This window comes from Scyliorhinus canicula, chromosome 4 (assembly GCF_902713615.1).
Source record: "Scyliorhinus canicula chromosome 4, sScyCan1.1, whole genome shotgun sequence".
Taxonomy (NCBI): Eukaryota; Metazoa; Chordata; class Chondrichthyes; order Carcharhiniformes; family Scyliorhinidae; genus Scyliorhinus; species Scyliorhinus canicula.
In genome coordinates, this window is record NC_052149.1 from 67,126,433 (window position 1) to 67,140,378 (window position 13,946).

Below are 13,946 nucleotides of genomic sequence, written 5' to 3' on the forward strand. Positions count from 1 at the left end.
GCTGAGGGATGAACTAATAGCGATTTTAAAATTGAAAGGTTTTGATAGAGTGGATTCAGAAAGAATGTTTCCTCTTCCACTTGTGGGGAAGAGTATAATTAGAGGCCACCAATATAAGATAGTCACCCAATAATCCAATGAGGAATTCAGAAGAAACTTTTAGACCCAAAGAATGGTGAGAATGTGGAACTCGTGACCACAGGGAGTGGCTGAGGTGAATAGTATAGATACACTTCAGGGGAAGCTGGACAGGCATATGAGGGAGAAAGGAATAGAGGGTTAGATTTCGTTGAGGAAAGATGGTAGGATGTTAGAGTAGAGCATAAACCCCAGCATGGACTCATTGGGCCAAATGGCCTGGTTCTCTGCTGTGTGTACTATATAATCCTATGTAAACCTGACGTATGAATTTTTAAATCAATGATTTTAAATATTGGCGAAGAGTACATCTTTTTTGTTAAAGCGTCCTCTCGGCTACTTACCTTTTAACTGCAACCAGGTGCTCCTCTGAAGCTGGAAGGGCCATTTGCACCTCCTGCTTTGAGCATCCAACCACCAGCCTTAATTAAACAAAGAAAAAGTCTCCACAACAATTCAGCCAAAATTGAAGGTCTTTTACTGCCTTCTCCCAAGGACATTAGTTGAGCGAATCTATCAGGCTGATTGAATACACCAAGGTTCATCTCTATGGGGTTGGAACTGGATCAAATAACTCTTTGGGTTGTCTGGACATTATTCTCACCCTGTTCATCATTAGAATTGATGAATCATTATAATTAGCAAGAAAGAAAAGCATTCCCTATTCCTTCTCTGCCTCATCATCAACTTCTCCCACTGGAAAAGAAACATATGATAAGACTGGGCATGCAGGTCTGTCAGAGAAGTAGGGGCACGATGAATAGTGAGGATGTTCTTGCAAGATTGCTGCTCTAAAGGGCTATAACTGGTGCATATCTACGTCCACACTTATCAAAAGCAGCAAGTTCCAAAGACCTTGTCATCTCACAAGGCGACGGCTGTGAATGTCCTCCTGAGATCCTTCCCCTCAAAAATTAGGCTGAACTCCTTGATGTAGATGAGCAAGTTAGCATGTCATCCAGTTGGCATCAAAGGACTAATGTTACAGATGTGCTGGCAGAATACTATTAAAGTTGATGAAGGATTTGTAAAGAGCTGCCTGCAAGTTGGAAGGGAAGGTGGCAATTTTATTTTTTATTCTTTCACAGGATTTGGGTATTACCAGCAAGGACAACATTTGTTGCCCATCTCTAATTGCCCTTGAACTAAGTGACATGCTGTGTTATTTCAGTAAAGAATCAACCCATTGCTGTGGGTCTGGAGTCACATTTAAGCCAGTGTAAGGATGGAAGATTTCCTTCCCTGAAGGACATTAGTGAACCAGATGGGTTTTTATGACCATTGATCTTAGTTTAATGGTCACCATTACTGAAACTAGCATCCAATTCCAGGTTTTATTCATAGAATTTAAATTCCACCAGCTGTTTGGTGGGATTTGAACCCATGCCCCCAGACCATTAGCTTGGGTCTCCGGAATACTACTCCCAGCAGCAGAGTAGCACAGTGGTTAGCACTATGGTTTCACAGCACCAGGGTCCCAGGTTCAATTCCCGACTTGGGTCACTGACTGTGCGGAGTTTTCACGTTCTCCTTGTGTCTGCATGGATTTCCTCCGGGTGCTCTGGTTTCCTGCCACTAGTCCCAAAAGACGTGCTGTTAGGTAATTTGGAAATTCTGAATTCTCCCCGTGTACCTGAACAGGCGCCAGAATGTGGCAACTGGGGGCTTTTCGCAGTTACATGTAAACCTACTTGTGACAATAAAGATTATTATTATTTGTGATATTACCGGTAAAAGGGGCTTTTCACAGTAACTTCATTTGAAGCCTACTCATGACAATAAGCGATTTTCATTTCATTTCATTTCATACCATTCCCCTCTTCCCTATTCGTTACTGCATGATGAAGAATTAGGGAATTTTAAAGCACACAAGGAAGACTTGTTCTCTAAGTAATAAAGCTTGATGCTCAGTGTGTTGTGTCCCATGGCACCAAGACAGAGAAAGGACAGTAGCAGTGCTCCCAATTTGTCTGGCATCACAGTGCAGAAGGAAGCCATTCAGCCCAAGTCTGCACTGAACCTCTGAAAGAGCACCCTACCTAGGGTCAGGCTCCCACCCTATCCTGTCACCCAACCTAACCTTTTGGACACGAAGGCGATATTTAGCATGGCCAATCTACTTAACCTGCACATCTTGGACTGTGGGAGGAAACAGGAACACCCAGAGGAAATCCACGCAGACACGGGGAGAACATGCAAACTCGACACAGATTGAACTAGTCCTTGGCCCTGTGAGGCAGCAGTGCTAACCACTGTGCCACAGCGCCACTGACAATCAGGTCAGTAAACTGATCTGTTGCTTTGTCACCTCCCACCATGACAGAGCTGCACAATTCCACCCATTGAAGTTGTGAACTCTTGTTTTGTGTTGACCTGCACTGACTGTTCCACCCTTTGCTTGCCACTTGCTCCCCTTGATGTTGCAGCCATTCTTAAAATTACACACACATTCTGAAAAAAATCATCCGCCCATAAAATCTGACTTGCAATTCCCAAGCTCATGCAGCAGCTATTTTTATTCTTCTTTTTGCCCATTGATGTTGCTTGGTGCAAAAGGCATTTGGAGCACATTTCCACCATCCTCCCCACCAGTGTCACTGCTACTCATATGGTATTTGCATTTTACATGGGAGACAATGGGGTGAGTGCTCTGGGCCACAGACAGTGAATGGAACAGAGGAGGTCGGGCCAGGGGTACCAGTAGTCAGCTGTTTCCCACCGTTTCAATGTGTAGCTCCGAAAAGTGTTTTTGCTGGTTCCACATTCAGTTAAATAATTTTCTTTTACACATGCTGGATGGAATTCTCCCGTTTTGAGACTAAGGCATAATTCTCCGGAATAATTTCTAAGTGTGGTAGTGAGCGGGAATTGCCGCGAGCTTCCGGCGCTCGGCCCAACAAAGCCAGGAACACTATTCAACATTAACTGGTCCACTTAACAAGGCCCGACCGGCTTCTCCCTGCAATTGAAGCCTCGCCAGCTGATTCGCCAGCACCGTGCTCACCAGCCTCCCACTAACTAGGTCAAGCAGCGCTTAAACAACACTTGCACAGCCAACCCCTCTCAGCTCGCAGCCATGGCGCCGAGAAAACTGGCCCCAAGATTCGGGGATGCAGACCTGGCGAGACTCCTCGATGTGGTCGAGGCAAGGAGGGATGTCCTGTTTCCCCAAAGGTCCCAGAGGGTGAGCCACAGAGCAGCCAGGGCCGCCTAGGACAAGATGGTAGCGGGCGTGAGCTCGGGGAGTGTGACCATGAGGACTGGCCTCCAGTGTCATAAGGTCAATGACCTACACCAGGCACACGGGTGAGTTAACACCAACAAGCTCCCCTTCACCCCCCTTTGCCCCCTCCCCCAAGTCCTTTCTGCCCCTGCGAGCATCCAATTCCCCAACCCTCCGTGCTGCCCCAACCTTTCCTTCACTCCCCTCTCCCCTCAACCCCCCCAACACTTTCTTCACACCCCCACCCTCCCACCACTGTGAACCAAGCGTGTGGCTAATCATGCTCTCTCTGTGTCTCCGAGGGAGAAACCCACCCACAATCACCGGGAGAGGCATGCCATACATTCTGATCCTCACCACCTCAGAGGAACGGGCCCTGGAGTTAACTGGAGTGGCCGAGGAACGGTCACCAACTAGGAGATTGGTAGAATCCGCAGAGGTGTGGATCTACCAGCCCCATCCGGAGGACCTGTCACATGTGAGTTGTTATTGCCATACAGACTGAGCCATCCCTCCCACTGACCACATGTCTATTCTTCCGCAGGTCCTCCAGCCTGATGCTGAGCCTCTGCTACAGGATTACCCGGAGCTAATGGAGACATTAGGGTGTGGCCGGGACATTCAAAGGGAGATGTCAGCGACAGTGCAGCAGGTCTATAGCTGGTTGAAGGTGTCTTAGAGGCTCCAGGCGCAGGAGATGAAGCTGGCAATGCAAAGCATAGAAGCCAACACTGCTAGGGTGGTGACTGTTGTGGAGAGCCTGGTGCATGGCGTTGGCAACATGAGTGAAGGTGTCCAAGGCATCACACAGTCGGTGATGGCCATGACTTGAGGGTCTCAGCAGACTGATGGACTTACTGGGGGATGTGACCCAGCACCAGGCTGACCTTGATGAGGTTCTGCGGGACATTTCCAGGTCTCAAATGAGAATGGCTGAGGAGCTGCAGATCTTGTCCGAATCGCAGATGGGCATTGTCGAGGCACTGCAAAACATGGCCCAATCACTGAGGGTCATCATTGAGGCTGTCCCCTCCCCCCCCACCCCATAGCACTCACCCACCCACTGGTCTTGGACATGTGTCCCATCCCCTGGGTGTTCAGATGTTGCCTGCTACATGTGTGGTGTTGCCTCTCACAGTTCCAACACAGTGTGATTGGGATGCCTGGCAATGACTCCCACTTGCTACATGGCCCACCAACCACTTGGGTTGTGCGAAGTGTTCATTTAACCGTGATTGCCAATTTCCTATTCGGAATAGTCTTCAGCCGCACGGCCTCGGCAGTTGATCGGGGTTATGGGTGGTCGGTGGGGTAGGCGGGTAGGGGCTATGGTTGCCCCTGAAATGGATACACACTATCCAGGGGTTGGCATGTTGGTGCATGTTGGCTATGGTTGGCCCCAAAATGGATAGACTATCCAGGGCATGTTGGAGCACGTGCTCCCCCAGTCCCCCCCCCCCCCCCCCGACGCCACCCCGCCCTCGCTTAATTTTCTCCCTGCTTTCTCTATTACAACTACTTTTTCTCTCTGCTGCTCTGAACTATTTACATATTTTCCCACTTTGTTGTGAAGCCCGTGTTGTTTTTTGTTATTTGTGTCTAGTGCTTATTGATTTGGTGCCTTCAACATTCCTGCTGTTTCCTTGGCCACTATCGACACCTCATGGTGCTAATAAAAATAGAGACGCAGTGAAGACCATGGATAAGGACATTAAATGGTGGCATGGAAATCATAAGGCAAAAGAAAGAAGAGACAACATTGAAAAAGTGCAGAGGATACAAATATATTGAAAGGGAAAACAGGAAAAGGTTTGTGAAAAATTATGGCAGACAGTCTCAAAGGGAAGAAACACATCAAGAGCAAACACAAAGGAGGAAATGGGACTTGTACGTCTCAGTTTGGACTAAGAGTTGGGTTATTTTGTTTCTTATTAACTACTCTAATTGATGCTGCTTCCAATGCTGTCAGTGATAAAATCAGGACTATAGTCTGTTATTCGAGTCAATCCACTGGGGAGCTTTTGCACAGAAGAATATGTCAAATGATGACTACTTCTTACATCCAGACACTGTGACAACAGCTGGCAAATTACAATTGAGTATTTTCTGCTCTCTCTCTCTGCGTCTAGCCTAGATTCAGTAGAGGAAACCAGACCATGAAGCTAAAAAGCTGTGTTAAAACATGACTAGGGATGTTATGATCAGATAATAAGCTTAAAAGGGGTGTGTGCATTTCCCTCCATTCCCTTTATTGTCTGGGTCAAAAATGGAGCTGTGTATGCCTAGTGTGAGACTTTACAGCTGCCCTGCGCTGTATTTTCCGGCAGCGGAGGCAGCTCACCATTGTACCAGAAGGTTCCGCCATGGCTCGCCAATCCCGCCGCCGGGGAATTTTAGGCTTTTCTCACCGGCAGGATCTGCAGGTTTCCTGGCAACATAGAACTGGAAACTCTGTTGACAGGAGTGTGATTGGTAGATGCGGACGATGGCAGGCCGCCTCCGGTTTCGCGAAGCACGCCACGGGGCCGTACGGAAAAGCCTGCCCTTCGTTTTTTTTGGGCAATTTGGAAAATTTTCTAAGTAGGATTTTGGGTGCATTTGGTAGGGTGTACCTCGATGGCTGCATTGCCGAGATCGTGGTCCATATTCAATGCCAGTTAGTGCCAAAAATGAGCCCCCGCATGAGTCTCTCAATTACTGGCTGTCTCGTCATCTGATTCAACAGAGGTACGCCTCAGCACCTCGCCATTAATAAGGGGGAGCTGCTTTAAATGCTCCCTCAACACTCACTCCCAGTCAACACACTAAGCTTGGGGAAGGAGGAATTGGTAGAAGGAGAGAAATGGGGATATTGTGCAGAAGGAGGGAAAGGGCGGATTGGATGGAGGGATATGGGAGATTTGGTGGAATGAGGGAAATGGGGGGGGATTATATAGGAGGGAAAGGGTGTATTGGGTAGGAGGGAAATTGGGGAGGGGAAAGGTGGAGGGGTGGATTGTGGGAAATGGGGGGATTGTGTAGAGGGAGGGAAGGGTTGGATTGGGTAGAAGGAGGGAAATTGGGGAGGTGTTGACTTAACAGACATAGCCTCATCCAATGTGAATTTGGTGTGGATGAGGTCCTCCCTCATCCTCTGGGAGTGCCCGCCCTGGCCGTCTCCTGTCCTCTACCCTCCAGCACTTCCTGGTCCGGCTCCTCATCATTCTCATCAGACAAGGGGCAATGTTCCTCCTCCTCCTCATTGAGTATGGCGCCCCACTGCTGTGCCAGGTTGTGGAGGGCACAGCAGACCACCACAAAGCGGAGACCCTCTGATGGGTGTACTGCACAGCACCACTAGAGCAGTCCTGACATCGGAACTGCATTTTGAACAATCCGATGCAACACTCAAAGACAACATAGGTGGTAACATGGACCTCATTATATAGGGTCTCCACTTCGGTCTCTCGCCTCTGCACCAGTGTCATCAGCCACGACCACAGTACCCCAAGAACCAACTTGTCATCCTGGTGTGGTCCTCGAAGACGCCAGTGATCTCCTGAGTGTCCCAGGATGTCGCTGTCATGCATGCTCCCTTGAAAGCGTGCACACACGTGCATGATATGGAGGCTGTGGTCGCACGGAATCTGAACATTCAGGGAGTGGAACCCCTCCCTGATGCCCCGTTGTACGCAAAGTGATATGCGTGCCATCAATTGCCCCCAGACCTGGGGCATCCCAGGGCAGCACGGTAGCATAGCGATTAGCACAGTTGCTGCAGAGCTCCAGGGACCCAGGCTCCATTCCCCTCTGGGTCACTATCTGTGCGGAGTCTGCACGTTCTCCCCATGTCTGATGTCTCGTCAGTCTCTCTGCTTAGAACATAGAATTTACAGTGCAGAAGGAGGCCATTCAAGCCATCGAGTCTGCACCAGCCCTTGGAAAGAGCACCCACTTAAGCCCATGCTTCCACCCTTTCCCCGTAACCCCACCTAACCTTTTTGGACACTAAGGGCAATTTAGCATGGCCAATCCACCTAACCCGCACATCTTTGGACTGGTTGAGGAAACCGGAGCACCCGGAGGAAACCACGTCGGCGGGAGAGGCCTGACATCAGACCCCAGACCTCTGTTGGAAACCTGACGGATTCTGTGCTCCGTTGTCTTCCCCTGATCCACACAATTACCCTTTGATCACGAGAGGATCCCTTGTGCTGAGGTCCAGCTCTTTAGGGTTGGCAGCTGCCTCTATGTATGGTGCTGACACTCCTGGAGTTCAGACACAGTGGGCGGAATTATCCGACCCCCGCAGGGTCGGGGAATAGCCTGGGGCCTTCGTAAATCCCGCCCCCGCCGTGGCCAGAGTCCCGCCACTGTCAGGCCTCTCCCGCCGACGTGGTTTAAACCACCTCTGTGCCGGCGGGAGCAGGCGGCGCAAGCAGGCCCCGGGGTCCTGGGGGGGGCTCGGGGCGATCTGACCCCGGGGGGTGCCCCCACGGTGGCCTGGCCTGCGATCGGGGCCCACCGATCGGCAGGCGGGCCTGTGCGGTGGGGGCACTCTTTTTCTTCCACCGCAGCCATGGCCTCCACCATGGCGGAGGCGGAAGAGACCCCCTCCACCGCACATGCGCCGGTGGTGACGTTAGAGGCCGCTGACGCTCCGGCGCATGCGCGGACTCACGCCGACCGGCGAAGGCCTTTCAGCCAGCCCCGACACCGGCCGGCGTGGCACCAAAGGCCGTTGGCGCCAGTCGGCGGAGCAAGAGCCACTCCGGCACGGGCCTAGCCCTTAATCCGCACCTTTGGGGAGGCCCGGCGCCGGAGTGGTTGGCGCCACTCCACTACGCTGGGACCCCCCCCACCCCCGCCCCGCTGGGTAGGGGAGAATACCGCCCAGTGTTCTGGCTTCAAAGTTTCCTTGAGATGCTATGCACTAATCATCCTCAAGGAGGCACTTAAGAATATTTTGTTTATTAAATGGTCAACAAAGATTTAAAAATCAACTACGTAACATTCCACATGTCACACTAACCACTAAACAACAAGGAAACATCACTGTTCCATATTTTTGCCAATGCAAAGCTATATCAGCTCAATCTCACAAAAACAAACACACGGTATCACCCCCTGCAGGTTCCTCAAAATAAATGGAGGATGACCCTGAACTTCTAAACTCATGTTCAGAACTTTGTCGTAGAAATGATCTGTCCATCAATGTGTGACTTGTTCTGGCTATCAGTGCCATTTCTGTCCAGGAGTCACAGCTGTGAAGTTTCTCCCACATGACCGAATCTCACCGGAACCAAATCCTGGCATCCACATATTCCACTGGTGCTCAGGATGTAGTTGAATATCCTTAGCTTTCGGCATGTTTAACCCTTGCTGACTTGCCGGTTACATACAGCACTCACCAAACCAGCAACTAAAGCATCAGCAATCTCAAAAGAATTTCTTCAATGGCATCATCAGGTGGCCCATTTGGATCAATGTCGCGCACCAGGTCCCGCAGCGTCTTCGTGCTTCAAACCGGATTGCCGTCTCAACTTATATGTCCCCCTGAGCCTGTTGTTCCAGGACCCAGGATATCTTGGAAAGAATTGTCCTTCCTTCTGGCTACATAAAAGGAAGAAACTGCAACTCCAACCTCCAGGCATTTGCAGCCACCAGCAGGAACAAGGAGCAAACACAACTTGCAACTGTGAAGTGCCCTCACAACTAATAAAGCTAATTCGTCATTTGCAATAGCCTTCAGTTGTGCAGCTAGAGGCAGGTCACGGTCAAAGGGGGTGAGATTGAATTTCAGCATTGAATGCACAGTAAGACCCTGTACTGGAGGTGTTTGGTAGGACAGACAGGCTAGAGCTGCAGCTTGCCCCCATGATGCTCTCCACAATTTAAAGATGGCTTGAAGGTCTCACAGACGCAAAGCCCCCGGCCTAGGGCAACCCCAGTCTGGAATGCTTCAGTCCCCTGATCAAGCCCAACCTCCTCTGAGAGGTTCCTCCCTCCCCTGGAGCTCTGGGGCAGCAGCTCCGGTGCCCTTGAGCTGCATGCCGGAAGCTGGAAATGGCTATTCACCTCCTCACTTCCCCTCAGTAACCATTGCGCAGCTTCACGTTTTCGAAAAGGAGTACCAAACGACACATGATTTCACGCTGGTGAGTCGGTTAATTCCTGGGAGGCCCCTAGATTCGACTTCAACCTTGCTAATTAGATGGAAATGAATGCAAATTAGGGTTGATAATATGCTCGCCTTTTTTGGGTGTGATCCAGAACGCGCCATCAGGAGCAGGCTGGGTGAATTTCAAACTGGTCTGGCACAAATCTTGGCTTTGCCCTTTCCCGTTATTCAACCAGCGCACCCAGATCCACGCTGAGCGCACATGGTGGTTGAATGGCGCCCTTTGTTATTTAAACATGTTGTAACATGCTGCTTGCACTGTTGTAGTGGTTGTATTGAGGATCAGATTTGGAACTTGTTTTCATTCTTTCCTGCAATGTGGACACTTGTTGCCTATCTCTAATTGTCTTTGAACTGAGTGGCTTCTGGGCCCTTTCACACGGCCATTGGAAGTTAAGAGTCAACCACACTGCTGTGGGTCTGGAGTTACCCCTCGACCAAACCACGTAGGAATGCAGATTTACTGAACTAAAAGGGTTTTTATAATAATTGTACCATTACTGAGACCAGCTTTCAATTCTAGCTTACTAACTGAATTTAAATTCCACCAACTAGTCCAATGACATTACCCTAATTTCGGTTACAACAGTTAATCAATTAAAACAAATCAAGCAAATTGAGGGACAAATTAAAGGGGCAGCCCCTTAAAGGGATACTGCCTTAAACAAAAATGAATCACGAATAAAACTTCAAACCATGCATGTCATAGTTCAGGCCGTGCTCCTGGCGGAAGAAATGTATCACCAAGGCTAGGAGGGCGCTCGACGTCGAGATATCTCTGCAGGGTCTGAAGGGTGAACGTCATCATCTGGGTGGGAGGGCATACCAGCCCCTAACCACCTTCCCTGTTGCCCCAGAAGAACTGTACGAGCAATCTCTGGATTTTTGTGAGGGGGGGGGGGTGAGGGGGGGGGGTGAGGGGGGGGGGGAGGAAGGGGGGAGGAGGGGGGGGAGGGAAGGGGGGGGAAAGGGGGGAGGGGGGGAAGGGGGGAAGGGGGGGTGGGGGGGGTAGGGAGGGGGGGGGGGGGTGGGGTAGGGAGGGGGGGGGGGGGTAGGGGGGGGGAGGGGGGGGGAAGGGGGGTGGGGGGGGGTAGGGGGGGAGGGGGGAGGGGGGGTAGGGGGGGTAGGGGGGGGGGGAGGGGGGTAGGGGGGGGGGGAGGGGGGTAGGGGGGTGGGGGGGAGGGGGGGAGGGGGGGGAGGGGGGGGAGGGGGGGGGAGGTCTCCCAGGCCATTAAAGACCCCCGTATGGTTGAAACAGGCAGGGTGGCACCCTAGCTCTCCCTCTGGCTCCTGGGCACCCACTGCCAGAATCGCAGTGCCTGGGTGCCAGTTTGACACTACCAGTGATCGGTCCAGAGAGACCTTACCTGGTGGAAGGGGGTGAAGGAGTGTTTACAGGGGCCTCTCCGAGGTTTGGAGAGAGGGGAGATCAAAAATGGATGGGGGGGTGGGGGGGGCGGGGACACTGAAAGGGAGAGTGGAAAGATAGTGCTAGCCAGATAAAGTTGCGAAGAGGAAATGATTCTCGGTGAAGAGAAATTGCCTGAGGTCCAAAGAAATGGCAAAGTGCTGTTAAAAAGCGAGATGTTTCCCGGCACTGCACTCGGCTAAACGTGCCCAGAACTGGACATAACTTTTTTCCGGTTAAGTCATGCTCAGAACTTTTTTTTCTTTCACAGGACTTTTTTTTTCTTTCACGGGATGTAGGCTTTTCTGGCTGGGACATTATTTTTTTACTCATCCCTAATTGCCCTTGAAGTGAGTGACTTGCTGGACCATTGCAAAGGGCATTTAGGAGTCAACCACATTGCTGTAGATCTGGCGTCACATGTAGGCCAGACCAGTTAAGGATGGCAGATTTCCTTCTTTTCTTCCCTAAAGAACATTAGTGAAGCAGATTTCTTTTAAAAACATTAGACTGTCAATTCCAGACTGGTATTGAATTCAAATTTCACCATCTGCCATGGTGGGATTTGAACTCCAGTCCCTAGAGCATCAACCTGGGTCACTGGATTACTAGTCCAGTGCCAACACCACCATCTCACCCTTGGAACAGATATATAAGATTTACCTATCAGATATATATTTATAAGATCTCATCAGTCCCTGTTGTTTCCAGAACATCACAATAAAGATGCTCACCATTTGTCACAATGTTTGGAAAGGTTGACGTCGAAGAGAAAAATAATCACAAGAAAACATCAGGTGGCATTTTGTGCCATTACATGCACAATGTGGATTTTCTTAAAGGTACATATTAATGAGAATCTCAAACTATTTAAATTAGGAAAATTTCTGTATTTGCTAATTTACCCAAGACAGCTTGGCCATTAAGAATAAATTAACCAATTAAGTAAATTAAATTATAACACACAAGCCTGCAGACCAGAAAAGTGCCGTATTTCATTCACAAATTGTACTTCATTAGTTTACCTTAATTGTAGTATTGAGGAAGTTGCAGTATTCAGGTTGGAACAAGCTGCTATTCTCTAGTGAACCCTTCTTGAAAGTGCACATGTTTGATGTTAGTTTAATAAACTATTTTGACCAGAAAGAGCTCAACTTCTATGCTGAGTTAGCTGATCTTATCCATTGTATTGTGGTGCAAATGGCCTCACTCAGACAAGATTTCCCTTAATGGTCACCCTTCTGGTGGAAGTGCATGCATGAGGTCACTGAATGATGCAGGGATCCAGCTCAGCTGTGGTGGAAACAACAACTTGTAATTATAAAGTACCTTTAAGACAGTAAAATATCCCAAGGAGCGTTATCAAACAAAGTTTCACAAGCCACATTAGGAGCTATTAGGGCAGGTGATAAAGAACTTAGTCAAAGAGGTAGGTTTTAAGGAATATCTTAAAGAAGGACTGAGGCAGAGATTGAGGAAGGGAATTCCAAAGCCTTGGGCCCAGTCGGCTGAAGGCAGGATGGACCAATTCAAATTGGGAATGTGGAAGAGGCCTGGTGAAGCGCCTAAATCTCCCAAGGCTGCAGGAGTGGAGGAAGTTACAGGGAGATGAGGAAAGGTGAGACCATGGACAGACTTGAAAACAACAAAGGGACTTTTGAAATGCAGGCATTGCTGGACCAGGAAACAATGTAAATAACGTATATCGGTGGCTAATAAGTTGACCTGATGCATAGGATGCCCCTATTTTGTCAACCCCAAAAATCATGAGTGGGATTCTCTGGTCTGCCAACAGTGTTTTCTGACATGGCGTGCCCCCGCCGGCAGCGGGATTCTCCATTCCAATGGGGAATGTTGCGGTTGTTAGAGGGAAGGGGCCCCTTGAAGTCAATGCTGAGACGTTCGAAGGGGCGGGATGCTTTGATCAGGTGTGCGCGCTCGGGGCGGTAGAAGTGCGGTTTGCACTCTGCGCAGATGTGGCAGTCACGGGTTACTGTCCTGACTTCCGCGATGGAGAAAGGCAGGTTGCGGGCTTTAATGAAGTGGTAGAGACGGGTCACCCCTGGATGGCAGAGGTCCGCGTGGAGGGAGCGGAGGCGGTCTATCTGCGCACTGGCGCAGGTACCGTGGGACAGGGCATCAGGAAGCTCATTGAGCTTCCCAGGACGATACAAGATATCGTAGTTGTACGTGGACAACTCGATCCGCCACCATAAGATGTTGTCGTTCTTAATCTTGTCCCTTTGTGACAATAAGCGATTTTCATTTCATCCGCTGGCGGATAGCGGGGGACTGCATCCCAGCCACGTAAGCATCTCTGATCAGCAGTTCCATGTGCTCCATGGCCGAAACTTGGAGGCAGGAGCAATTCTTCCCCAGGACAGCGAGGGCCTGGTAAAATTGGTCCAATGACTCACCGGGGAGCTGTTGTCTGGTGGCCAGCAGATTTCAGGCGAATACTCTGTTGACTGGTTTAAGAAACTGTCCATTCAGCTTAAGTATGGCGGCATCATAATCTTCCTCTTCCTTGATTATCGCGTAGGCTGCTGTGCCCACGCTGGAGTGGAGGACGTGAAGCTTCTGTGCCATGGTGGAGGGGCTGTTTGCAGACTCCAGGTATCCTTTGAGACATGCCAGCCAATGTTGAAAAATTTCTGAAGCGTTCTGAGTTTGCGGGCTGATGCGGAGGCATTCGGGCTTGATCTGGAACTCCATCTTCAAAAATCTAGCTTATTAAATTGATGAGCTATCAATTGCACGTGAGACGAGTTGCTGTACAAAAGTTAGGCTTTAATAAGCTAGAACCTAGCCTTGCGGTTGACCACAATAAAATGGACGACCGCCGGGCGTTCCGACTATTTATACCTTGGTATGGAGACGTGGTTAACTCAGCCTCTCGACCAATCGGAGAGCCGTCACATGGCTGGTCTCAACCAATCGGTCGAGAGGCACATGACCGACCAGGGCCAATGGTAAGCCTGTGTTCTGCACCAATGGCAGACAGCTATGCAAATCAT